Genomic DNA, 8,559 nt, shown 5'->3' with positions numbered 1-8,559 from the left:
TGTCCTCGGACCATTATACTTGAAGACAGATGTCTGCGACCTCTGTTGTTTCGACTAGCATGTTTTCTAAAGATATCCGCGTGAAGTCCATAAATTGCAACATGTATTTGGTCACCTGGTGTGAATTTTAGATAAAAATGTCAAGTTTAAATCCGTTGTTAAAACTTTCCTTTAGTATAGCATTGCAGATCAGTAATCATTTTTTCCAGGCAGCGCCCCTCCCCCTATCTTTTTTTTTTATTATACTCGGAACGTTACTGTAAACATTTCTTCTGAAGGACATTTTTATGTTTTTAGTCGGCATGCAATAAAGTTTTTGGAAAATATGCTGATTAGTTTGAGAATATCATTATATAAATTGATTAGTCTGTGCTTTGATTGACTTCTATCTAAAAAAAAAACCCAAGTAATCTATGACTATATATCATTATTGTTAGTGAGAGACTATCCTTGCATCAACGAACTTGTGAAACTTGTAGAAATATTGTTGAAACTGAGGAATATGTATTGTTAGAGTGTCCATTGTATGATGACCCTGATCTTTTTTAGAAAAATTTTGTCAGAACATCCAAACTTTTAAACTTATTATATACAAATGTAAGTGCTTTTATAAAATATAACCAGACAATGGATTTAATGATATGTATTTTTGGTTATCATAATCTCATATTTGTCCTTTTTCGACTTTATATTTTGTATGTTTAAATTCGGTAAAATCGAATTTTATCATCTGGAAATTCAGTCAGTATATACAACTCGTATTTATGCGGAACCAAACATGTTACAATGTCATATGGTTATATTAATATTGTTTACTTAGGGTTGTTAAATTATTTACGAGTGTCAACATTGTCTTTACAAACTCAGCATGTTGTCTTGATAAGATGTCACACACAGAAAAGACTGAACCTCGGATAAGAAAAATTGAAATCATGCGCGATAACTCGTACTGGATTACACTGAGCAAAATAGTTGGCCATGAGGTCAGGGTTGAATCAAACGGCTAGAAAAAAAACACTGTCTGTGTACTTGTTATCCATATAGTGATATTGAAATTAACGATGTCTCATATATACACATACAATTGCATAAAAGTTCATGCAAAAATCCTCATTATAAAAGATGAATACATATAACACAATTAATGTCTCATAGTTCATGAAATACGAAAAATAAACGGTTCATAGAATAAATATGTCCATTCCTCTCTGGAAACATAATCCAACGCGATAAAAACATAGTTCGACACTATTTTTTCAACCAGTCTAACAAGATTCTCTTTGTCCTGGACACTGATGCGTCAGACATTGCCATTGGTGCCGTCTTCTCTCAGCTACAAAATGGTCAGGAAAAAGTCATATGATATGCGAGTCATTTTCTTATGAAACTTCAGAGGAAGTATTGTACAACCCGCAAAGAATCTTAACCATTGGTTAAATTTTGCCGACACTTTAGGCATTATTTGCTTGGACGACGTTTTGTTTTAAGGACAGACCACAATAGTCTTGTTAGGTTGATGAGGTTCAACCATATTGAGGGACAACTGGCGAGATGGTTGGAAGAACTTGCACAGTTCGACATGGAGATTGTTCATCGCCCCGGGAAAAAAACCATCTTAATGCAGATGGCCGAAGTCGGGTACCAGATTGTCTTGAAGATTGCGACTGTAATGACGCAGGTGCTGACGTAGAGAACACTTGACGTGTAAAGGTTGTCAGTATATTGTCAAAGGGCTAATACTCAGTGGAGCAGTTTCCTAAACGACTTTGACGATGTCATACCATTAGCAAAGCGACAAGTTTGTCCACTTGAAGTCAGAACAACTACTGTCAGAGAAGATCCAAATGTTAAGTCTGAGGAGTCCTTCACCTCATCCATTCAGGGGCTCACAGCTTCATCTTTTAGTGAAGGGCTCTGAGGAACATGATATGACTCAACCTAATATTGACGGAGATGCTATCCATACCAACTGGATGCAGAACTATAGTCCACATCATCTACGACTACTGCAGTTACAAGATTCAGATCTTTTCCCTCTCATAGAGTGGATAGAAAGTCAGTACGACCCTAGTGATGCTGAGCTGCGATTACAGAGCCCAGCAACCCGAGCTCTATGGTTACTCGGTTCCTGTTTAGAAGTTATTGACGGTGTTCTTTATTACAAATAGATCAACCAGTCGGAACGAAAATCATGCTTGGTTGTACCGAATAGTTTAATATCTGATGTTCTCCTACATTGCCATGATTCAAAAGTAGCGGGACACCTTGGACAGCAGAAAACGTTGGACCGTGTGAAGCAGTCGTTCCACTGGTATCACCTCCATTCAGACTGCATTGACTATGTTAAGTCATGCCATATTTGTAACCCGAACAAAAAGGCTCACATTAACTCCCGAGCTGCATTAAATAAGTTTCATGCTGGCTGTCCTATAGAACGTATTCACCTAGATATCTTAGGGCCCTTTAATACCAGTGAGAGTGGAAATCGTTACGTCCTTACGATGATTGATCAGTTCTCGAAATGGATTGAGATGGCCGCACTACCTGAGCAATCAGCACTTCTCATAGCTAAATTGTTGTGCATTTTATAATCACATTCGGATGTTCTTTGGAGGTCCTCACTGACCGGGGCCGTAACTTTGTGATGGCAATCTGTTAAAGGCACTCTGCGAAATTCTGGAAATTGCAAAAACCAGGACGATTCCTTACCATCCTTCATCAAATGGGCAGGTCGAGAGATACAACACTGTGGTGTTACAAATGATACGTTGCTACATTCAGAAGAAGAACCAGTTGATTTGCCATTACTGACGATGGCATTACACTCAATGGTAAACCAACAAACCGGTTATATACCTAAAAGAGGGACGAAAGATACCAGAGGGACAGTCAAACTCATAGATCGAAAACAAACTGACAACGCCATTGCCAAAAAAAAAAAGACAAACAGACAAATAATTGTACAGATGACACAACATAGAAAACCAAAGACTAAGCAACACGAACCCCACCACTAATCGTCTCATGTTAGGAAGAGAAACAATTCAGCCAATACAGTTACTGCTTGGGACTGTTTCTTGTTCCGTCAGGAAATTCGATCCCGATTCCTGGGTAGCACATCTGGCAAAATCATTAAATGAGGTGCATAAACTTGCTCGTGAAAACCTTAGGACAACCCAACAACGACAGAAAACTAAAGAGATATATCAGAGATCTGCGACTGGCACTCAATCAATATCATACCGGAGACTTAGTGTACAAGATTGACTCATCGACTAAGATAGGACACAGTAAGAAATTTCGATCTCCACGGATAGGACCTTATTTAGAGTTTTCAGATCGCTTTCCTCTTTATACAATAAAGGACCGAAAACGAGAGTCTGTGATTCACCATGACCGCCTGACGAGATGTAATGACAATTTGTTCTATGACACACAAGTTTTGTGCATGCTGACGAGAGTACAGATTAAAACCCACTTATAGATCCTGACAAAACCCTTCTTTACTGCAGTGGACAACTTCTACAGAACCTTGATTTGTTAAGTGATGTTTCTCTGAATGATGAACTCCAGCAGCTTTTTATTGACCAGGAGGATTTGGATGATGTAGCACCACAGGGGCTACTAGCCTCGTCTACTAATGAGATTTTCTCATTTCAGAAGTTGCAGGTCATACTAGTAGTCTAGATGTTCAGGGGACCAGGTCCCCGACCACCCGTCATGACTATCCATGTACCAAAAGGGGGCGAATAATAAAGCCTCCGGCTCGGTACACTGATTTTCAGTAGTTTTGTAAAAAATTGCTACGTAGTGTACATATTGTATACAGTATTTGATTTTATAAACTTACGTTATCTTTTGTCTCTTGCAGTTTCCCACAAATATGGAGATGACTTTCTTTCATTATATGCTCATGGAGAGTCAATTAGTGATGATAGTTCTTCTAAAGCATCAGAGCTTTCTGATATGATGGTCATTGATAAAGTTGGGTATGGGGACACAACAGACGAACCATCTGAGAACTGTGAAGTGCATGACGAGGAAGTCTACCAACTATCAGAGATCTGCAGGGGCCCCAGGTCCCACACCGTGTACTGTCACTGCATCCAGTTCAGCAGCAATTGAAAGTAATTCGATAACGACATTGAGGAGTCGATCACATTAATGTTTTGTGTATGGATTAGTGACACATGGCAAGATGACACGCCATGTCTTAAAGACACATTTGCAATGATATTGGGAACCACACACGGCCTGCTGGAGCTGTGAAGTTCAAGAGGCTCAAGCCGGTTTTTTGGCGCACTGACATACAATGAAACATGGGCAGAAAGTATCGTATTTGACGGAGACCATATGCATCTTTGGTGCCAGCTTATTTTGGGTTCACTCCATCAAATGAGGGCATGGTTAGAATATCCCACCCCTTGACAACCTCTTGGATAACATTTTACAGAGAGAATTTTACACTTTCGTGAAAAACCAATTTTCACCTCATGAACTTCAACTTTTGACCTTCTGGGGCGATAAGTACTGTCCTTCATCAGTGCTGACTTATATTTGCAATCCAGCAAATCATCAAATCTGTATTTTCAACTGGAAACTGATAGCAGTCTCATGTCCTGAGTCGGGGCAGTGAAACAGCAAAGACTTTTTCTACAGAAACGACGATTCACTGACATATGAAGGTGCTACCATTACCGAGTCAGTTTCACTGTCTGAGGAACAACTTGTTTTCGTAGATAGCCATTTTCATCTAGATCAATACTCAGAAGGATGAGTCTAAGAATCTTTCAACACCTACAATCAGTAGTGGCACCTGGCTGCTCTCAATGTTTCTATTATGGGATGGCAAATTACGTTTTTCGTCAAGATGGAACAACTGGGCTTCGGACGTGGGCTTTGCCCGTTGTGTTTACGTCTCTTTCGGTATACATCCACATCTTGCTGCAGAAGGCATATCCAAGAGGCAGATGGATCAACTGGACTCCCTGACAGATAACCATTTATGTGTTGCCATAGTTGAAGTTGGACTTGATTACACTACAACCTGCATTTGTCGTCCCTGTCGTAATCCTAGCAGGTGTAAAGAAGATGCACGTCGTAATCAGGAGGAGGCCTTAATACACATGTTGCTCCTAGGCAAGAGGAAAAGTTTTCCTGTTATAATTCATTGCAGAGATTTCGGTAATTGTTCGGCCGCCAAACGGACGTTGGAAATAATATTCCACCATGACCACCCTGACATGAAATTTTATTGCCACTGCTTTGAAGGAACTATTGAGGAACTGACTGCTTGGCAACATTTACCAAGTATAATTTTCGGTGTATCTGGCAAGTTCATTCGGGACAATACCGGTTTAGAAATAATTCCTAGGATTCCACCACACCAGCTTGTGCTTAAAACTGATTCACTTTTCTTATTCCCGTTCTCATGCTGTCCAGTAAACTACCCATTCAATCTACCAGTGATGTGGACCGTAAATGACAATGCTTTGAAATTCTTTCAGATGCCAAAACAAAGACAATCTTGTTAGACTGGTTGGGAAAATAGTGTCGAACTATGTTTTATATCGCGTTTGATTATGTTTCCAGAGAGGAATGGACATATCTATTCTATGAACCGTTTATTTTTCGTATTTCATGAATATCACTACATCATCCAGATAGACCAAAACTTGATTCCAGGTAAGTCCCCGGAGTACTAATTGCATCGCTCGTTTGAAGGTAGCAGGAGCGTTACAAAGGCCCATTCCCATTCGCATGTGCTCGAATCAGCCATAGCGTGTTATAAAGGCTTGTTTTTTTTTCTGACCTGATTCCTGTAGTTCTATTTGTTAGTATACACTGATAAGGTCAAGCGTGCAAAAGGTTGTTGCACCTTGCAAAGAGTCCAAACAATCCTTGATGATAGGTAGTGGAAAACAATCTGTCACCGTTCGATCAGTCAAGACCATATAATCGACGCAACATCTAACGGATCCGTCACGTTTTCTTACAAGTTAAGGGGCTGAAGACCACTCCGATGAAATGAGCACATATTCCTGTTTCAAATCCTGGAATCCCAGTGGTGTGCGACGCATTCTATGTTTGACTGGCGGTGAATCTTTTGTGTAAATGTTATGCTGACTGCAGTTAAACACCTAGGTATCTAAATCGTGTTTTGAAAAAACGTCTTCAAATTCAAGCAACAATGATCGTTATGTAAATATCTGATCATCTTTCAAATTTGTGATGGAACGGTCGTATAAATCTTGCAGATGACCTGGTAACGGCATATCAGACGGCTCATATTACTGATCATTAGAGTTCGCTGATGGCAGATGAACTTGTTTTATGTTAAAGGTATCCTTGGTGGACGAGTTGTTATCGATAATTTCATCTACTGGTTCAGCGTAGCCCAAACGGGACCTCCTTTTTATCTTAACATGAAGTTTAAGGATTAAAGATTTAAAAACCAGTTCAAACGATTTAAACGCTTATTAAATATTTTTTTCCATTTTACAAATAGCACGAATACACTGTCCTACAAAATCCTCTCAATGTGCAACTTGAGACTTAAACCAGTATCCCATTAGGATGATTTTAAGGCGGCGTCAAGCAATAAGTGACTCTATAGGTAATTCATCCAAATAAATGTGAATATGAACAGCAAAATGTCTTCAATATAATAACCACACTGTACCTATTTTTCTCAAAGCAAACTATGATATATTTAACTACAAAATTTATCATTATCTATCTACATTTAAAATTATAGTATACACATGTATAAATATGCTGGCAAAGGATACATGGTATATAAACAGGTTCAGTGTTTTGAAAACAGGGAATAATTAGGCGTTTTAAAATCAATATACAATAAGTTGAAACTTAGCATTTTAGTATTCTTTTGTTCCAAATTATTTTGTTATATGTTACACTTTAAATGAAGGTTACTGTATGTGTAACTTATCTCTTTATAAAAAGTTGTCATGCAAGACGTAATTAACAGCGAAGGCAAGGCTGTCATTCGGTATATCGAGAAAAATAATCGTGAAAAAAATAAGTAATGGTGGTCAAGTATTGTGAATGGATCGTGAAAGATCTGGTACAGGATCAGGAAGGAAATCATATCGAGAAGACATATGCAACGTCAGTAAATAATCTGATTTAATGAATTATAATGCAAAATATTGGAATAAAAAATTGCCTGTCAAAATGGTTCAACATTATGATCAGTATCCGAAAAAAAATCATGGTTTAAAAGTACACCATTTGTACAAAACTACAAAAGGCAGACTGCTCATCGATCGAAATTTCAATGAAATAAAAATGTAAACAAACATGATTTTTTTCATATTTTGAATACATAAACTACTTTTCTCTTAAAAATATCGTTCATTATTACTGTTAAAATGATTCTTAAAGTTGTTTTGTTTTAGTGTAATCAGAAACTTTGCAAAAATGGGAATATTTAAAAAAAAATGATATTTGGGATCGTGAAAAATCGGGTACAGCTATTTCATGATCGTGAAAAGGATCGTGAAAGATCTGTTGCCGCTTTTTTGTTATTGCAAAAATCCACGAAAACGATCATATCATTCTTTAAACACATGATAATTTATATTTGTAATCGTTATATCACAAGATTGGATTTTCATGACTTATTCCGCTTAAGTTTTTTTGTGAATAAGGCTATGATGGTTCGATGCCAGTGGATCTGATTATTTGATGATACCACAATGACTAGTTGTCCTACAACACCAAAAGTCCGTCCTGCATAAGTTTTATGTCGTATGAAAAGTTTAGATTGTCTTATCTGATTTCCATTAATTTTTATACACAGTCATATCTATAAAACGAAGATCCTTGTTGATTTTTGGAAAGATTTGGAAAAATACATTGTTTAAAAAACACTGCAGGAAACAACTCTTATATAACTGACTTGGCACAAGCATTTTCATAAGAAAATGGTGGATTAAACCTGGTTTTGTAGCTACCTAAAACGCCCATTTGTATGATTGTTGTTTAATGTTCCTGCTTATGACCTGCTAGTCAAATGCGTTTTGTTAAAATATACTTTTTCACTTATTTGGGTGGTTTGGAAAATGTTGTTTGTGCTGTATTTAGACCCCTCTACCAAGAAATTTGTTTTGCATCCACACGTATAAAAATTGCGGTTTTTATCCAACGCAACCATAGGTATGAACGTTGTTTTCAATTTAGACTTATATATATATATATATATATATATATATATATATATATACAAGTAACAAATCAAAAGAAATATGTCTGTCTAAATGATTCAACTTCCTTAATAATACTGTGCCTTACGTTAAAGAAAAATACAGTAGTTTTTAAGAAAACACAAAAGGCGACACACAATCCTATGAGAATCTTTAAGAAAAAATCTCGTTTTGTACCTATAATGGTCACATTTCAATATTGCATAATATATTTGAAACTTGATCTTTATTGTGTCAGATAGTCCAGTTAAATAAAAGAATGTTATAACTTAGAAACGTTCATATTATTTTTGAAAAAAATATACTTTTGTCGATTTTTAATCAAAACTGA

Source organism: Mytilus californianus, unplaced genomic scaffold, assembly GCF_021869535.1.
Source record: "Mytilus californianus isolate M0D057914Y unplaced genomic scaffold, xbMytCali1.0.p SCAF_11, whole genome shotgun sequence".
NCBI lineage: Eukaryota > Metazoa > Mollusca > Bivalvia > Mytilida > Mytilidae > Mytilus > Mytilus californianus.
Note: the sequence above shows the minus strand (reverse complement) of the source record.